At 40.8% G+C, this 18,612-nt stretch overlaps 1 long non-coding RNA gene across 1 annotated transcript in view; it reads left to right on the top strand.

Moving 5' to 3' along the window:
• LOC111268802 (uncharacterized) overlaps window positions 1–15,478 on the top strand; it is a 50,150-nt gene extending 34,672 nt beyond the window's left edge. Inside the window, exon 4 of the long non-coding RNA XR_015314381.1 lies at window positions 14,250–15,478. This is a non-coding gene — a long non-coding RNA (uncharacterized LOC111268802). The remainder of the gene's footprint in view (window positions 1–14,249) is intronic.
• Window positions 15,479–18,612: the final 3,134 nt, after the last annotated feature.

The raw sequence follows: 18,612 nt of genomic DNA, 5'->3' as shown, positions 1-18,612 counted from the left end.
TGGGCTCTGTAGACTCTCGAATCCCCGCCACTATCCCCTGCCGACGATTGACGCCGCGAGCCCTGTAAAAGTCAGCCGGTCCATTGTGGTCGTTCACGTCGGTCGTCCTGAACCACTTCGACGTTCGAAGAAAAGGCGACGACGACGACGTTGACGGAAGATTTTCGTTATTGAATTTCTTTGCCTCGTTTCGCTGCCAGTGGGCGCTTTTTTTTTTCGATCTCGCTTTGCTCGACGTCTCAAGAAAATACTGGATGTTTGTACAAACAGATCGAAAATAGTGACCGCGTCGTTCCTGGATTATAACCAGGCGATTAACGAGAGTGTTAGCAATCTGTAATACCCGGTTATTGCCTGCTGCTTGATGATATTAATGATGATTCTGTTCTTAGTTTTGTATGGTTTCTTAATTGCCGATTGGTAGGGTTTCGACTTTGCCACAAGAGGAAGTTGATATTCTTATTATGTTGGAAGTGTAGCATTTTTCGGATCCGAGTGTTTTGATACAGGCCGAATGTACACGGCATACAAAACACAATTGATAAGCTTTTAAGTTAAAGTGTACGACTTTACCACAGAAGAGTAACATTTTCAGTATGAACAAACATGAAAGGGTAACCAGAATTCACCCATGAACACGATACAAATCACCGTGTATCATGTTTTTAATTAAATTCAGCTCATAGACAAATTCTATCTAAAAGCTTATCGAAAACATTACAGCTTATTACGTTCTTTAAGTGTCAGCCAATTATACTACATTTAAAATATAAATTATATGAAATTAGTTTAGTAGACAAAAAAAAATGACACAACATAGACAATATTTACTTTAATAAATAGAAACCTGTCACCAGCCTGGTACTCTGGCCTATTACTGAATCATTATATGGCACCTTGCCAGCAAGTCCTTTGGCAGGAATCTCTAGGGCGGCTCTATACCCCACATGCCCTAACTACAGTCGCACTTTGTTCGGCGTGATGAAGGGCCTTTTCCCCTCCTACCATTGATACCGTCAGCGACGTCAGGGTAGGACGGCGTTCAGCCCAGATACGGCGCCGCTCAGTAAAGCCATAGCCAACTTTGATAAAGTAAAACCTACATCAAGTGCCTGCACGTGTGCTGTGGTCTTTTTATACCTCCATAGACGAAAGTACTAACCCTAGAGTATCTCATGTACAGTACTTTATAAGATTCTTTACAAGCGATAATGCGGTTAATGGTTATTGGATATTGCAAGTAGATTATAAGAAGCTGATTTCTATGCATCTTGTTTTCCCCCTAAGAAAGTTAGATTTTTTTTCTATAACAGTAATTTGCTGGCAGAAATATAATAACAATCATAATTATATTTGAGATATTTATTTAGTGCCAAAGTAACGAACGAGGTAGCATTTTTAGGCACATGTTCAAGTTAAGCCCGCATTGGGTCATGAGTTGCCTTGCTTATTTATTCCATTACTAAAAAAAGCTTACTTAATCTTATCGGATACAAAGGGGTACACTTTACAATACAGAATTTTTAAAAATAAATTAATTTTACTCAGTTGAACACAAATAGCCATTTCGCTACCCTTTAAGATTAGACAAGCTATTTGTATGTGTCTTCTTGTTTAATCTGAAATGTGGTACCATTTTAGCCAGGCAGTAGATCTGAACACTTTTATTCAAATCCCATACGCACACAGTAAGCAGCGTTGCTAGAGCAGCCATAGAGCCGTGGTTCTGTAAGCATATTTCGTTTATATCAATTCACCGTATAATGCATATGCTACGACAAATACAAATAATAAACTAGTTCGGGATAGTTAGTTCATTTGTCTGACCGTTTGTTATTCTGCATCCTGCCTCTATGTGAAACGTATTATTTTATTACATTGATCTCTATAGTGAGTAAGTGGTTCACCCCTGTGCCGCTGTCGTTCGCCAGTCAGCTCATTCTCATAGCCCGAGGCAGGCGTTGCGCCCCACCCATCATATCATATCATCAAAAATAGCGTAGCTGCTCCTATAAATGCCTTGTAATGCCGTGTGTCGTCGTCCACTTCTTTTTCCTTTTTGCTTTAGCAAGAGAAAAGAAATTGAGGTGTGCCTAGTGTCGTTCGGTTGCAGATCGTTTACGTGAATCATACTGTGGGGGTGAAGTAAAACAGCAAAGAAGATAAGAGGAGAGAGAAACCCCCCTTTGTTCGCAGGCCCTGGGAAGGGAATGGAGCAATACGAGAAACTAGCGAAGAAGACTGTTTTACCGGATAAATAATATGGAACGACCCGTTTAAGGCCTGAAGAGCCTACACGGACATTGGTACACCCGGTCACACAGAGTGGCACATAGAGCACGGGAGAGGAAGACCTTAATATTGGGCGGATAGAGGGGAGGCGTTATCTTATCTTAGGAACACGATGCGGTCCCAGACACATCCGGTTCGGGAAAAAGGGCAAGCGGAGAAGGAAAAAGCCGAGCGATTCGAATTACATTTGTTACGTTCCTCAGCGATGTAGCACTGTCGTAACATCAGAAACAAACTCCGCAACAGCCACGCATTGCTTCATGCCGCTGTCGGTCGGAGAGTGGGCAAACAGGCCAAGAGGCGTCCGCCCAAGAGAGAAAACGAAATTGCCCATGATTTGTTGATCCCGTGTTGGTACTGTGCTCCGACGGTAGTGAAACGTCCCTTTGTGATTATAGGGAGCGCAGCTCTCGTGGGTCAGTACCAACTAACGGTTCTCTTATCTACCTAATCGCAATTTAGGGAAGGCTGTAATGATTAGCGATGATATGTTATATTGATTCACACGTATATGTCTCTGCAATTCAGAAATAATTAGGTATAAAATTTTGTTTATTACATGATAATTCACCTACTATTTAAGCGGCACATGCATTGTAATCGATCACCAGAGAAAGCCCCAAAATTGCTTTCTGATGGGAGAATATTAGTTAAACAACGGTCGGGACAAACGGCTTTTGCATTGCTACTCAATTTTCTGGTAGAGGCACAGAGAATTTTTAATACTTACTAAAATTACACAAAGCTTTATAATTTACATTTTTTTTTTTAACTGAAGCTAAAAGTAGACAAATTATTTTGCTACATACAGCCCTAACACTATGAAGGAGTGTAAGAGACTAGCTGTCAGCTACTAAAGGTGCATGACTTTACACGATATGGGTGTCGTCGTATCAATTTAAATATTAGAGCCTACTGAAATTGCGCATACTTGCCCTAATCCAATTGTGCCGTAGTTGACGTGTATAATATAACAGACCGATCTCTACGTAAAGAATAAATAGATCTTTACATAGTGATCCTTTACAGCGACAGAAGTGCAGTAATCTCTGTGTTTCAATAATTTATTGTAAATGGGTGTACGAAATTTTAAGCGGATCACACATAAACACCTTTGCTACTGTCAAACGTTTGTGTTTTAGATCAGTTGATTCTGTATATTTATTTATTTCTATAATTACTTATTTACAGTATCCTGTCTTGTTTTTTTAGTTTTTAGGAGCGTTCGACCTCATTTTAAAAATGTATATTCGCGCTCCAAGGATGATTTAAGATTAGTAGCGAAACAAAACGATGTTATCATAGTGTCTGAATAATTTGAAACTGGGGAGGTAGGTCTTCTTTGTTCCGCATTCTGTTTTTCTCCATCGGATATATATATATATATATATATATATATATATATATATATATATATATATATACATACAACACCGACTAGCGCTACGAACGTCTCTGCAATCGTCGAACGTTGAGCTAAGATTGGAGGGATCCTCGTTCAAGCGGCTCCTTATGCAACACGAGTGATATTTGGCACATCTGGCTAGTTTGAATGATTTGCGATTCAAGTACTAGTCTTTTCGTACGTTGCAGAGAGTCGTTGTGGGATGGTAGCATTACCGCAATAGACACGATGGGTTTGCTGTGTACGAAAAATTTCATAATGAATATTTTCTAATTATATTGGTAGCGACAAATAGTTGGTGACGCTGCATAAGCTGCACAACTTTGACCGCGTAATTTTATCTATATGCGCATAGCGGCTGATTAAGCATGAGGTACTATTTATTTTATAATCCGTCTTCCCCCCTTGTGACTCCTACATTACTGGTGTTTTGCTTACAAATTTTACAAGTTGGTGGCCATTATAAATATACAAGTACAAGTACTTACTTACTTACTTATGTCCTATCTGTAGTTCCTTACTGCAGACAGTCTAATGTAGAGTTTTGAGCTTCGTCGTTACTCCTAGCCTATTCTTTTTCGTCAAGTTAGGTTCATATTTACTGCCTTTTAGTTGTTTATATAAATATTATACTATCTGTGTTAATTATTCACTACTATTTTTTGACATTATTTTTTGTATTATCACAGACATTCTTTTTGAGAGCAACAATAAAGCCACTGAATCAATACATTGTCAATGTTATATGTAGTGTTTTGCGTTTCATGCATATGTACCTGCAGACATATACAGCCGGTAACAGTAACATCATACATGCAATGCTCAGGGTATCTTGATTACGGTCTATCTGTTACTTAACAATACTGCTTGCGTCATTCACAGCATTCTCGAAAGCGTGCCAGGTCAAGCGAAACTTGCCGGTTATCATCCTCTAAGAGATTTTATCAACTGCAGAAAAGTAGAAATATTTAAAGGAAACTTAAAGAAAAAGTAGAAGCATTTACTTGCATTGAAATACCTACTCTATCTCCGAAAAATATAATTGGCCTTTAAGCGACCGCAATTCATTCCCAGCCTCTCCAAACAAACTTTACTTCTTATTTGTTCAATGTTGATAAAGTTTATTGAAAAAATTGAAAACAATTGTTGCCTGATTTGAAAATAAAAAAACACACTTTTTATTCCGTGTACGTAACCATTATGGGGGAGGTTTTAAATTTTTGTACTAGAACCATAACTATATTCATCTCCGTTAATAAAAGCATGATTGTATTATATGAGCATCTAAATGCAAAACTTGGAACTTCAAAATTTGAAGTTCCAAAGGCCTAAAGTGGAAACCATAGAATTTCAAATTATCAGATCCTTTAGACCAGTGTGCCCAATCAGAGAGACCACCCGCTCTGGCTACTGCGGCGCATAGCAACGCATGGTACTCGGGGCATGTCGCACGGCATTTTCGATAAATATACGTAGGATCAGCCAATTGAACACTTACAGTCGCACAACAGATGCGACGAAGCAAACGTATTGCCAAACGCGTAACTATCTTTTCAAGGATTCATTCTGTCCGCCCAGGATCCCCTTGTCATGGAAGTCTTAAAAAGTAAATCGTCCTACTAATAGCACCAGTGAATTTCGAATGGGTAACAGTGGCGGGAAATTTGAATCTGCATCCCAGACCTTTACAAATACCGGTATGTTACCTACAAGATATGCGTATCTGCTCAACGATAAACAATGCAGCCTTCATAGCACGATCCAAAAAAGAGCAACCTTGATTCGGCCATGTTTTTTTGTTGCATTGGCAAGAGGTGTTCCCAGATAACTTGGATTCCATGAGATGCAAGAGGGCTAGCGTCGTTTATAAAAAGAGTTTTAAGGGTATTCGTATTTCCTAATTCACAACCATCGCTCGCTCCACCCATCATGTGCTTGGCGAAAACCCGGTTGTTCGAGACTAAGTCTGCTTTCAGGTGTTCGAAGCCGCTCACGTATTTCGACATCGCCCTACCTATATGTATGTCCGTACCAGCAAGACGGCCCCAACAATGGACCTTCATGAACTTGATTTACTGCAGGCTGATCGAGCCTAGTTTTCTCTACATGTGTCGTCAGCTTTGCGAGAGCTGGCTAAAAGTGAAATTGGTTTTTACCAAAGTGGCGAAGTTATCAGCATAAGAAAGTTACGTAACTCGCCGGATCTTTAACATAAAACGGAATATCCGTTCATTCAGCAGAAGCGAAAACAGGAGTGGATCCAATCTCTCAGCCCGTGCTACGTCAGTTAATTGGACGAGCAGTTCCGCGTGGACGGTTCCATCGTCACTGCTCACCAAGGTTTTTATAGTACTGCTAATGATTCGAATATTCTGTGGAACTCAGCACTTCGTAGATTTTCCAGAATCTTGTCTCTGGGAGTTATCTGACAAGTAAATTAAAAAAATTCACGAACAGCAAATAGCGCCTACTTTTGCCCGCGAGAGTCACGAGGTATCGTCTGAAGCGGCATGTCATGTGCCATGAAAGTCGATCATCCTGCCTAAAATGCATGTTGTTCAACCTGGAGGTAGGAGCAAGCCTCTAGGAGCCTCGTAAGTCGACCTGCAATGAGACGAGCCAGAAGCTAGCAGCAGCAGCAGCAGCAATGATCTTTGATGAAGATGGGTCGTGCAGACTATGTTTTCCCTTCGGTGCGACGCTCAGTAGAGCGCCATTCCAGTTTATTAGCCAAAGCAAGCATTTGTCTTCTCTGGTAAGGGAACGCGTAAGGCACACTTTTGAAATGCTTATTGCAGATCAGATCCAGTCTAGCAGCCTTATTTGGCTGAAGTTGCTGCAGATACCGCAATCCCTCCTGTACGAGATCTCCATAGGCTTGTCCATGCATCCCGGCTAGACAGCATGAATTTTGGGTAAGACCATCCACCCTTATGGCATATGACAACTCGCTCCAAAAGGTCTGGCGTAGACAAAAACAGGCATTGTTCGCTCTTTGTGAATTTCTTCACTGGGTTGCCGACATTTCGTGTAATTCCCAGAGACAAGATTTTAGAGAAGCGTAGTAGTATGCGGATTTCCACAAGGCATTTTGTTTTGATCCGAATCATCAGCGATCCTACAGGAAACCACCGAATTCCGTTTTTAGCGCCTCTAGCAATATAGACATTTATTTACTCGCTGCACTGATGTGCGCAGACCCTACTTGTGTATCATACGTATGGCATACCATGGGCGTTGCCGGCGCGGTTGCGGATCAAGTTCACACTTCGCTCAGGGTCTCAACATAGTCGATGTCTGGGCCTTGAGGTCCTAGCTCTCAATTTAGGGCCGAGCTTTTGGATTCTTAGACGGTCAAATCTTTGTTCTTTGCAAAGTTATTCCCTGCTTACGAAGAAAACCGATTGCAACTGGGCCATGCTATATTAGGACGCTTTCTTTGCCAGCTGAGCGATTTTCCATTGCTCCGACGTTCCCAGCTACGACCCCTGGTCTGAAATTGACTTTAAGACCGACTGCAACTTCTGCTTGCACATGGGTGGTCGCAATAAGCCTTTGCCGAGCCTGCATATCTGTCAGTGCTTGGGTGAGAAAAGCTTTTAAATTCTGAAGTGCCGGAGGTAGATACCACGCTCTTCTCTCCACAGCATTTGTAGGAATTGTGCTGCTTATTGCGGCAACCTTGATGTTGAGAAGGGGGTTGACGACGATCAGACGGGGTCTTTACAAAGCCTCCACGAGTGTATCGAGGCTCGTAGACCTGGCACAGTCGAGCATTAGGCACACGATTGTCTTCGAATTCCTTCAGCGATAAAGCTGTCTGTTTGTCGTTTGCAACTTTCCTGATCTTCAAGAATGCATCATCTTGAGCAGCTTAGTCGAAACACCACCGTTATCTGCCGTTAGGCAGCTGAAAAGGGGGGCACGGACGAAACATGGTGTTCAGAGTGGGGTCTGATCGTCTCCAATTGGACTTCAGCCACCTAGACATAGAAACCCTAATTGAACTCATTCATGGTATTCATGGTCATCAATCTCTAGGACCACCATCACTGGGCGCGGTGTGTGACCGGTACGTTTCTCAACCTTCTTGACTGAGCTGTTTGTGTCTATTTTATGAACGGAAATGGGAGCCTCTCTGGAAGGGAGTTGCTCCTAACGGTTCGATCACTTTGTCGTCAATGGCCAGCGTCAACCTGCTTGGGAGATGTGTGTTTTCACCAGTTTGAAGGTTCATTGTCACTTCGGTTCCATCGGCGCCCCATGCTATTATTATTAATGGTGCTCCCTATAATCCGTTAAAATGTTATATAAAACGCATAGGTTTGGTTCATTCGATAATTTTGTGACCCGTTTTCGCAATACAAATGTTTACGCCGGTTTGTGTCACTAGAATGGTCACCTCGCAGCATTACACGTACACGCATGAAATAAATCTATTGAAGAAATGTCGGTCGAGCTTCCTCGGAGTCCCTGAATAGTAACTCCCGTATAAGGATTTTTCATTTTCGATCATTTGCACGGAACAGCTCGTCCGCCGAAGAGATGAGCGAGCATGTTATTAACGCTCCGTTTCCAATAATAGATTACTTAACACGACCGCAGTTTCTACACAGCATGAACTATACTTACCGCATCTGCAAATTTTACGTGATCGTTTCTTTCATCTAGAATTTACAATCTGCAGTTATAACGGGATACATCACGTTAGAGGTATATGCGAGATTGTGCCTTTACAACTCGGAAGTTCATTTGTTGGGCTCTACGCAGAGCTAACTGAAACACATATTAGGACCAATTACGCCATTCTAGAAAATCTTTCGAACTATTTTGCCGACTTAATTCAGATGCTTCCTAGAATCGCACCTACTGGCATTGACTACACGAATCTGATAGGAATATTCGATAATTAAGGATTGGATAAGGCAAGCTGCTGGAGCTGCATCAAAAACAGTAGCACAGAATTTAGCTTGTTGAGTTGCCCATTACGCGTCGAGGCGAGCTTTCCTTGAAGGGCCAAGAGAGGCCTTCCTTTCGTTTTTCGCTACTGACGAGCTCAGTTATTTCAACAGCTCTGGGGGAGAGTCAAGACCTCTGACCTCCTTCCGGTACGTCAAGCAGGGGGACAAAGGCACTATAAAGGGGTTCGTTTCTTCGCTGCCTTCCTCGAATACTAAGATCCTGAATCTAGCTTTCCATTTCCAGTCGGAATTGAATGGATTCGCATCTCAAACAAAGGCGAAACGCTGCATACCGATAAGAAATAATAGACCTGTTTGATGGTGTCTTTTATGAGACCAGCTTTCGAAAGAAGGAGGCGAAGTAAAGAACAGCGAGGCACGACGAAGTCCAACGTTGGCACGAACTCTAACTCACGGACTCGACCAGCTAGGGCGAGCACTTTTGAATGATAATGGCCCAGTGGACTTGCTGGACGTCCGCTGGGCCGAACATCCATGCACTGTCAACCCTTCCATGGCTAGTGACTGTGAACAAAGACTGGCGTCAATGAAAAGGCCGCACGCTCCACTTAGAGATTCATTACACTGTAATTAGTGTTGGTCCTCGGACCCAAGGTCCTATTTAGGACCCTTGGCCTCTCGCACAGCGATAGGCTTCTGTTCTAGACAATGAACGCTAAAACAATGGATCCTCCAAGCCTTGCTAAAAAAAACTTCAAACAACTACTACGCTTCCCATCATAGGAAAATTCTGGGTTCTGCTCTCTGCCGTCATCGGTGTCCCCAATCCCATCCGCCCCCTCTTGCGCTCCCTGCGCCCCGTCCGATCAACTACACGCCTAAGCAGCTGCTTCTTTCGAAACATTACGGTTGCTTTCCCGTTTACAACAAGGTCATGATGGAGAAATCAATGGTTCGACGGCTGTGCAGCGAGCTTTTTTCAATGATTGAAGAATCACCACCTCAAGTCAGTCACTAACAAACTAGGTGCGACCCTAGTGCACTGCAAGTATATCAGAGGAATGGATGTGTATATAGGTTCACGGTTCGCAAATGATTTCCCGATACGGATAAACTCTGTAATGTAGCCGCTCACAAAAAATGAAACGCCCAAGCAAAGCAATTAGTACGGTTGAGTTTAACGAATCTTCTGAAAGGGCAAATATCGCGATCTGGAGGGCAATTTTTAGTTTAGTAAAAGTCTATCCTGCCCTTGGAGAAATGAGGAGACTTCGGCGATTTCCCTGAAGGATATTAGTGAATCAAGCTGAGGACAAATAAGGCGGATAGTTATTTTCTAAAAACTTTCAATAAAAGTGCAAAAGGATAATACAACCAAGCCATTGTTTATATATATAGAAGGTGCTTTAAGATGCATATATATATATATATATATATATATATATAATACAAACCTTGAGTATGGGCTAACGTTAACTGTGCAGGTGTACTCAGGTACAGCAAAATACATGCCAGTTTTAAAAGCGAAATATAATCCACTGCCGTATCCAATTGCATTTTTTTTGGGGTGGTAATAACGTTTTTAACGATAGCTCGACTATTGTTTCTTCTACATACGGATTTATCGACGAACCATCGGCCAACGTCACACAAAAGTAACTCAAAAAAAGCTTAGCCACCTTGAAGCCCTCATATTATTCATTGGTGAGCACTTAGTCCTCCTCAGCGTTCCACAATCCCTTGTTACATCTGTCATTGATACCTTTGCTGGCAACGTTAAAACAAGTGAATTCGAATTTTCCAGTGCCAACATCTTGTGCAAGAGATAATGTATCTGAGCCACATATACACGTAACATACCGTAAAGTTGCATACAACAATTTTTACACTTTACGAATGCCGTCTGTCTCAGTGAAGTTACCTGTTTTTTATTTGTCAGTATGACTACACAAGCGGGTAGTCTAGCAAACTTTTTTGTCCACCCCACTGCAGCTATTGTATATATGTGGCTTAGCCGTCCTAGGAGTTAGCAACTGTTGTTAGCGCATCTGGTAAGTAAAACTGGAAGTATAAGACCCCAATCATAGACTAAATTACTGCAGTCGCACAGACTGATATCCTACGTCCATTACCTTTTCCCACTCTGCTTAATGATGCGCTTATAACAGTCACAGAGGAGAACCCGCAGGTCAGTATCTTTTCTTTGCAAGTGACTTATCGCTGTTTAACGCACACTGTAACGCAACCGTCTATAATAGGCCCTGGCAACTCGCAACGTATGTAAGTATTCTTAGGCTAGAGATTAGTATCCTAAAAATCCAAAATTTCGCCAGCGTGGATGCATAGCGCCATTGACCCTTTGGCCTCAGAGAGTAGTGTCGTTGAATATAGCAACTACTTAACGTGGTTCAGGGCGAGGCTAGCATTCATTAGAAGCTCTTGCGCTAGAAGCTTATTCTGGTGAGCATCACAAGAACACTTGTAGTCCCTTATGAGCGTAGACAAGCCGTCCATGATGTCTGTAAAAAGGATATTTTTCTTATTCGATCTCAAAGTGGGCCCTAGTGCATTACGCGGAATGACCCTTGGACATAAGTATCAAAATAAGAGGCAAGTCTCCTGCCTTGATTGAGTGAAACCAGCATTTCAGCACATCGTCAATTCATCGAAGCGTACAACAACTCTGAGTAGTCAGGCTCTCACCAAACCTTTTACTGTACCACTGCAATGACTAACGATACATTTAAGAGCACATCCAGAAGGTACGTCATGGTGTTATATGCCATCTACAGCTGCTGCCATGTTTTCTGTTGAACGCGTAAGCCTTTTGATTCGGTCGTACGTAAAGCGTAATAGTCTATGCAGCTCTCGTCATGTTGATCGGTACAACTCAGTTTGTTCCGTGCACAATATAGCTTGCCAGCAATCGGACATGTCGTTGTAACATAAGCCATGATAGAGTATCGTAACATAAGTTATGATAGAGTACTGTATGATATGTTCTATGTGTTCAAGTTTATTCTACATCTAAGTTCACCTACACAGGAGTAAAATAAATTGTAATGGCAATGATGATGGAAACTAACGACAAACCACAAGACGTAAACACAAAACGGGTCACATTCCGTTTCACCCGATACCTTTGTCACTGAAGCATAAGGGCTTGAGGCAGACATTTATAGTAGTTTGCCCCTTGCACTGCTTAAGGTAACACAACATCCCCATTAGAACTACGCTTAGATGTAACGAATAAATTGGTCCGCTGACCCCAAAAAAAGAGTCCATTCTGAAAGAGATCATGGGTAAGTGGCAAGGTATGATTTAGTGGGAATATGCTCCACCTACGGTATCTGAAGAATCCTAACGCCAAGATAGATTAATCAATTTGAATAGTCAAGCTTTAAGAGTGTCATGGCTCGAGAAGCGACGTAAACGTTTGGTGATAGTAACGACAGAACTTGTACCAAATTGGCATAGGTCACAATTGGAATAATGTTAACATGTCGCGTCCACTAAGATGACGCACACCTCGGACACAAATCAGAATGTCTATCTATTGAACCATTTCGTTCGAACGATGCTAAGCTTTCCACTTGTTGGAGTAGTGCTGGCTGTGGAAATGTACACGGGTTTGTTGCAAATGCCCCTGGCTCGTCTAAAATGATTCAAGATATGCACTGTCGTATGCTTGTCTGAGCTAATGCTAAAAGGCTATAGTACGAAAAATTTCGAAGGCTATCTAAAACGTCCTGAATAATAATTGACGAAGCAATAATATAGGGTAAAAGCCTCAAACTAACCGAGTAAGGCTTGAAAACATGAAGTGATACCATATGTTTATATTAGAATCAACAACATATTGCTTTTAGTAAGCTACACAAAGCACGACAGAGCTTGAAGAATGCAACAATCAATGTCTTACCTGTATTGTCAAAACCGGAAGATGCAGCTCGGATAGGCGGTATTTATGACTACCGTATTTGAATATCAATATATAAAAAAAAAGAAAATTATGATGGGCAGACGCATCATCGATTATTGCAGCGAAAGGAAGCGCAACGATGCGGTCAGTGATGATAAGCAGATCAAAGCCTTTAGAATAAACAATCATAAACTGCTTTAGCGCATAAAATACTTAACGGGTCTTTAAAGTATGATACATTGCCCTTATGGATAGCTGCTTTCTTGTTTAAGATAATTACTTCCTCCTGGACCGTTGAGAACAAAGATTCCAGTAAAAAGCTGTGCAAACTTTATATAATATGTGTATTAGATGTGTATGCATAGTACATGTGACATTTGCGAATGTTAAAGAAAGGCTATTTGCATAAGTAGATGAGCCTTCAATCCGAGGCTGTACATACTTCAAATTGGTTTACGTTTATTTATGGACATCAACACCTTATCATTTATTTGTCGACTTTAATGCGGCTGGAATTTATTTCACTTGTCCTTAAGGAAGTATATTTTTTTTTCTAAATAAAGCCTTTCTTAATACATGATCAGTTTTTTTCTAATTAGTGTGATATACTTAAGGATGCAGCTGCACGCTAATCGTGCAGTGCATCCTGCCTCCATACCAATTTAGCTGTCAGACCGCACGTAGTCACGCCAGTAAGCACGCGTTGATCGAGTAGCGATAACACCCGATACTATCGGTGTTTTTTATAATTTGTGAAAAAAAAAAAAAAGGAATGCACTACAGTGAGTAACCGATATTCAATACAGAAAATGTGTGTAATAATACTACGATAGATAAATGTCCTACTTTATTCTGCGTCTATCTGTTAGCGTATACATTTCTACGACAAAACAGTTCGTTTATGATCGCCTTATAACAGCATACTGTGAGACTGGGCCAATTATCACTAAACGCATATGATCTTGCTGTAGAATATATCTGACGCCATGACGCGTGTCTTTAATCGCACTTCATTGTTTTGTACGTTTTTACTGGATTACGGAACAGCAGTAGACTGACTAGTCAACGTGTTCTCGATGTATCCTTGTATCGATGTAAACTGCGATTTAATATGTGTTAACACTTGAGATGGTCGCTTCATTTAGGCAAAAACACATGATTTCCTTCACACAACGTAAGCTTTAGATACGTTGCAGCTCAAATAGATTCTCATCATTGTACGAACTTTTAGTTATCCGTATGGTCAGGATGTTTCCATTAAAGTTACCGTCACTTGCTAGTAGCCAAGTAGAAGTTGTTGTAAAAGTGTAGAAAGCTCGGGTTCAATCACTATCACGGCCAATTTTTACGTGTCAAATTCGCAGTAATTCCCAGTCTTTTGTACGCCGCAAACCGTCTGACAGTCAAGGGTTTCGGGTTTGAATATACGCATACACCAATTTCAGTGTACTTCCTTTGACAAGCTGCGGAAGATAATTTGCACCGAGGCTGATGCTATATTTCGCAGAACAAAAACGTTTTTTTCCCTTGTAAACATCAACCATCGGCTGTTCTTCCTTTCAGTTCAGTGTAAGTTCGAGTTAGGCCTTCCGAACCGCGACGAGGCCATTGCATTTGAGTATAAAATTAACTGGACGTCCTATTATAGCCAACAGGGATAAACCCGATAAGTAGCAAGTACTCATTTTTTAGGTCTTTTTATTTGCAGACACATTTGACATGCATATCCATCGCTATCAACATTGCATCAAGCGTTCATATATATATAAACGTTTTGTATTCTTTATCGTACAATCCGACGATCTATAACATGCTTTGGGGAGGATCGTATCGCGCCAAGGAACACAGATGTCCCGTGTGCCAGACGCTACCCACCGCCAGACGCACTGGTCAGACGCTTCAGCACGGCAGTGTAGGCTTACTACTGCTGGCGTGGTTGCGGTGGATCCTAATAAAGGGTGGCCTGCACGAACGATACGCGGCAGGGATGGAACAAAGCGTATGATATAATCCAATGTTTCGCTATCAAAGTGAGATATCGAAGTGTACTACTACACGTCTAGATAATGGAGTAAGTCAAAATGCAATAATTATAATTGTAGCGGAATTAGTGGTGGCAGGTAGAACAGCTGGGGGACGGGGAGGCGTAGGCCACTGTTAATCGCAGGACCTGACGGCAGTTTGGCAGAATCGGATATGGAAACGTAGATTTGTAGAACGAATAATCATAATTAAAGTAATTGTCCTTGCAAGCAGAAAAAATATGAGACAATAGAAGATTCACTGAAAGTTCAATTATTATTTAGCTTACCTAACTTATGAATTAACTTAGAATTGGTAGTCTAATGCGAAATAGCGACCTACGCCAAATGTACTTAGCCTTCATCGTAGATTATGCCTTTGTTCTTATAAACTCTGCTAAGCAAAACAGCCTGATGTGGCTGTTTATTCTTATACACCGATATTAGATGCATCTATTGTTCAGGGTATAATTTAGAAGCAGGATAAAGGTAAAGTGTGGCAGATGCTTAGCTCTGGAAATACTCATACCTCTACTCAGGCCAAATTATCTTTTATTTTTTTTTTTTTAGATTTTTGCTTATTCTAAAACAATGCATTAGAAACAAACAAGTTCCACCTAAAAGCTACGTATCTTTCTGAGGTAATGCGGGTACGCTAAAATCGTACGGACTGCTAAAAGAAAATGAGGTTTTGACTAGAAAGCTATTTATCGAAATATTGTTATTATGAGATAAGCTTAAAAGCCTATGAAGCATTACTCAGCTGCTTCCACATGAAGCACGCCATCTGAGGTTGTGTAATATATTCTAAAAAATGAAGTCTTAAAATAAAATATTCTTGAAAAGTTGATCTGAGTTGGAGTGTTTTCCCTGATCAAGTAAAGTGATACGAGATAGACTTCGTAGCTAGCCCACATATGGTGCATATACGGCACTCGTGTAAAAGTTACATCTTGATTATGCGAAGTACACGTTTGTTGTTCTAGTCCAGGCTTTCTAGTGTTAGTAACTGTGAGCAAAAGAAGTTAGTTAGCACAATGGTGGCGTTTTGGTTGGCAGATCTCCCATGTCAGTACAAGGTAAAAGCAATAGATTAAGAGAACTACGCCAGCCGCTACCCATTCCTTGTATCTGCTTTTGCTCTTCATTAGTTTTCCAATATCTTATCTACCGATACAAGCTCCCCATAATTGGCGACGGCTAATTGCACACTTTGTATTTATTAGATACGACAATTTGTCTAAATCTATCTATCCTAGATTTAGATGCCGAAACTTACGCATTCGATATCTGGTATTCCGGTATTCGGTAACTGAACATCAAAAGCGCTTTCGTGTGAAAGGTTTATCAGGCTACCCACTGTCTGTACCTGGAAAATTCCTAATTTCTTTTATAAGCAAGGAACCGTCGTCCAAAACACTGCACCAAAGTGCCATCGTTGTATTGTTTTTAGCAAAACAAAACGCGTAAGTTCTAGACGCATATATTACGTTTAGAATAACGGATATCCTCAACTCAACCGCTGAAATGTTGTTTCTACATATCGTAAATTCAAGCGCATATGGAACGAATTTCAGAGTGAAAGTTGGAACGACCGAAAACGAGTTAAATTTATTGCTGTTATGGAATCCTGTATCCCACATGTGTTTTGTTTTGTTTTGTTTGCTTTTGTTTTTTTTTTTTGTTTCCCACGGTGCCGAGATAGGTAGAAGCATTTGCTTTTTTATCCATTAATTTCGGACTAACTTGAGATAGATAATAAAGGACTACATCAAACAGTTGCAGGATTCATGAAGACTCAGTAGTGATGATTACTATAAATCTAGGCCGATGTTTTAAAGTTAAGCTTCATTTAGTGGACCGTAAGCTGAGCATGAAAAGATTCATTCCATAAAATATATCGCTAATCTGCTTATATATACATAGCAAAAATCTATTTTTTTTTACTGCAGGGCTAACATCTCCTTAAATGGGCAGAATCATAATAGTTGTAAAAATAGCCCACTAGGATAGACACTTATAAAAAAAAATGTATTTTCGTTGAAAGAAATTGAGGCTATGTCTAATCTTCAAAGATATTTAAATTTTATCTTAGAAAATTTTGCGCACGCTATCGCGCTCGTTGCACATTGGCAAACGTGTTTGACGAAATCAGAAGCCTTTTTTCATAGAAAAAATCGTAATAGGTTAATTCTGTGAAGAGCTTATTTTAATTTTTATCTAGAAAAATGAAGTTAAAAATATAATTTGTGTGGCACACAAAGTGGACAGCTCGATGTTTTCTTTTTCTGCTAGAAGAGAAAGCCATCATAATTAGAGCCATCATAATGAAACTTTCATAGTTTCCGACGCCTGTCAATGTTGGCAGAATAAAGTTTACTGTCGATCTTGAGGGCCCTTCAAGTCGTATCGTGTCATTCCCTATTGTATAACACTGCTTAAGTATAATTCAACTTTAATAACATGCGCCAAGTGAAGCGAGTAGATTCTAGTGCTTTTATTTAGCCCTAGCTTGTTTTTATTTATTTTCTATGCTTTTTAGAGATTGTCTTGGATGCTTTATTGAAACTAACTCGTTCATGTACACTACGACGTATGTCATACTCTGAACCTAACATTTCCACACGCCAATGTCGAGAACGGAGACAACAGAATTGTGTTGTCAACGTTGCCTTTTCTGCCCCGCTCGACATTCATTATCTGTCTGCATCTGTAGAGAAACAGTGTCAATTGACGCTTCCGATTCCCATATTTTCGAATGTCGTGCGTAACAACAAGGTGAGTTAGTACCTCGTTAATTTGGCCTAAATAATTTTAGCTGTGGTGGTAAGGCTGTAGAACGTATCGGCATATGTAGGCCGAGAGAAACGACATACGAAGAGTCTACGTATGTTGTTTTTCCAAAGTCGACGTCGAATCTAAATTTTTTTGTTAGTGTATATTATCCTTAAGCAGCCGCCTTTTTCGAGTACCGGAAGTCCTGTTGCGTCAAAGACCGGCTGTAAATCAGAAGCCTAGTCGAGTCACCCCCAGTTCCGGAGTAGTTAGCGCACTTACTTAGATGGACGTTGTAAGCACCACTGCTCCCATATCTATCCTAATTTCCGCGAGGTGCAAACTAGACGTGTTGTTAAAACTCATCTGTATTGGCTTCTTGTATAATTTTAAGAAGTTATATTGTATATCCTTGAGGATGATCGCGATGGTGTTTTTATATTCAGTTAATTCAGGTGAAGTAATAGTCGATATGTAAACTATGGCAATCTAACGATGTCCAGAACGCACTCACATATGCATTGCTATTGTCTTTGTTAGAGCTATTTTTTTTTACCTACTAACAGAAATACGTTTCAGTGATGTAAAGCCTTGAGCATAGCTATAGCACTTACAGAAACAGGTAGTATAATTATAACGATAATGTTGAGTTCTAACAGGAATAGGTTGCTCGTTTCGAATAAGCATGGGCCATTGTATTGTGGCCTTTGCCGCTTATTATACTCGTATTGCGCTTTTGTCGCAAGTAACACAGTCATATGATATTGTATTATGGATTTAGATTGTAGTTAATGAAAGTGAGAGCACCACTCAGCCGACAGGATTATAATAGTAGCGATGGTAATAGTAAAGGTACCCAGCGCCCTTACCAACCAATAGGTTAATTCACTAGATTGAAAAATTCGTTCAAGCTTGGATAGCCCTAATGCCACTGCCAGTCAAGGTTTATCTGGGTTACTGCGGAGAGTCGGGGATGATGAGTCAGAATTAAGTGATGAAATCGGCCCAAGTGAGCTCTAGCTGGGTGTGACCCAGGGTCATTATCAGCTCCGAGAAGTCCTCTCCCAGATGGGTCAAACGTAGAAGCTTTTAACGATAAAATAATGGGAAATCGATGAATTAAGAGTGCTTGCAATTCGACACGTTCGAAAGGGTAAAATCCACTGGCGCGGCCATTTGTTGAAAACCGGACGACAGAGCCCAGTGTCAGTTTATTCATTAAGTTAAAACAAGCCGAATTCAATAAACAAAAATATTGCTTCAGGTAGAGCTTAG

This window comes from Varroa jacobsoni, unplaced genomic scaffold (genome assembly GCF_002532875.2).
Source record: "Varroa jacobsoni isolate VJ856 unplaced genomic scaffold, vjacob_1.0 scaffold_1321, whole genome shotgun sequence".
NCBI classification, from domain to species: Eukaryota; Metazoa; Arthropoda; class Arachnida; order Mesostigmata; family Varroidae; genus Varroa; species Varroa jacobsoni.
The sequence above is the reverse complement of the archived record's forward strand: the minus strand, read 5'-3'. Positions and strand labels throughout refer to the sequence as shown.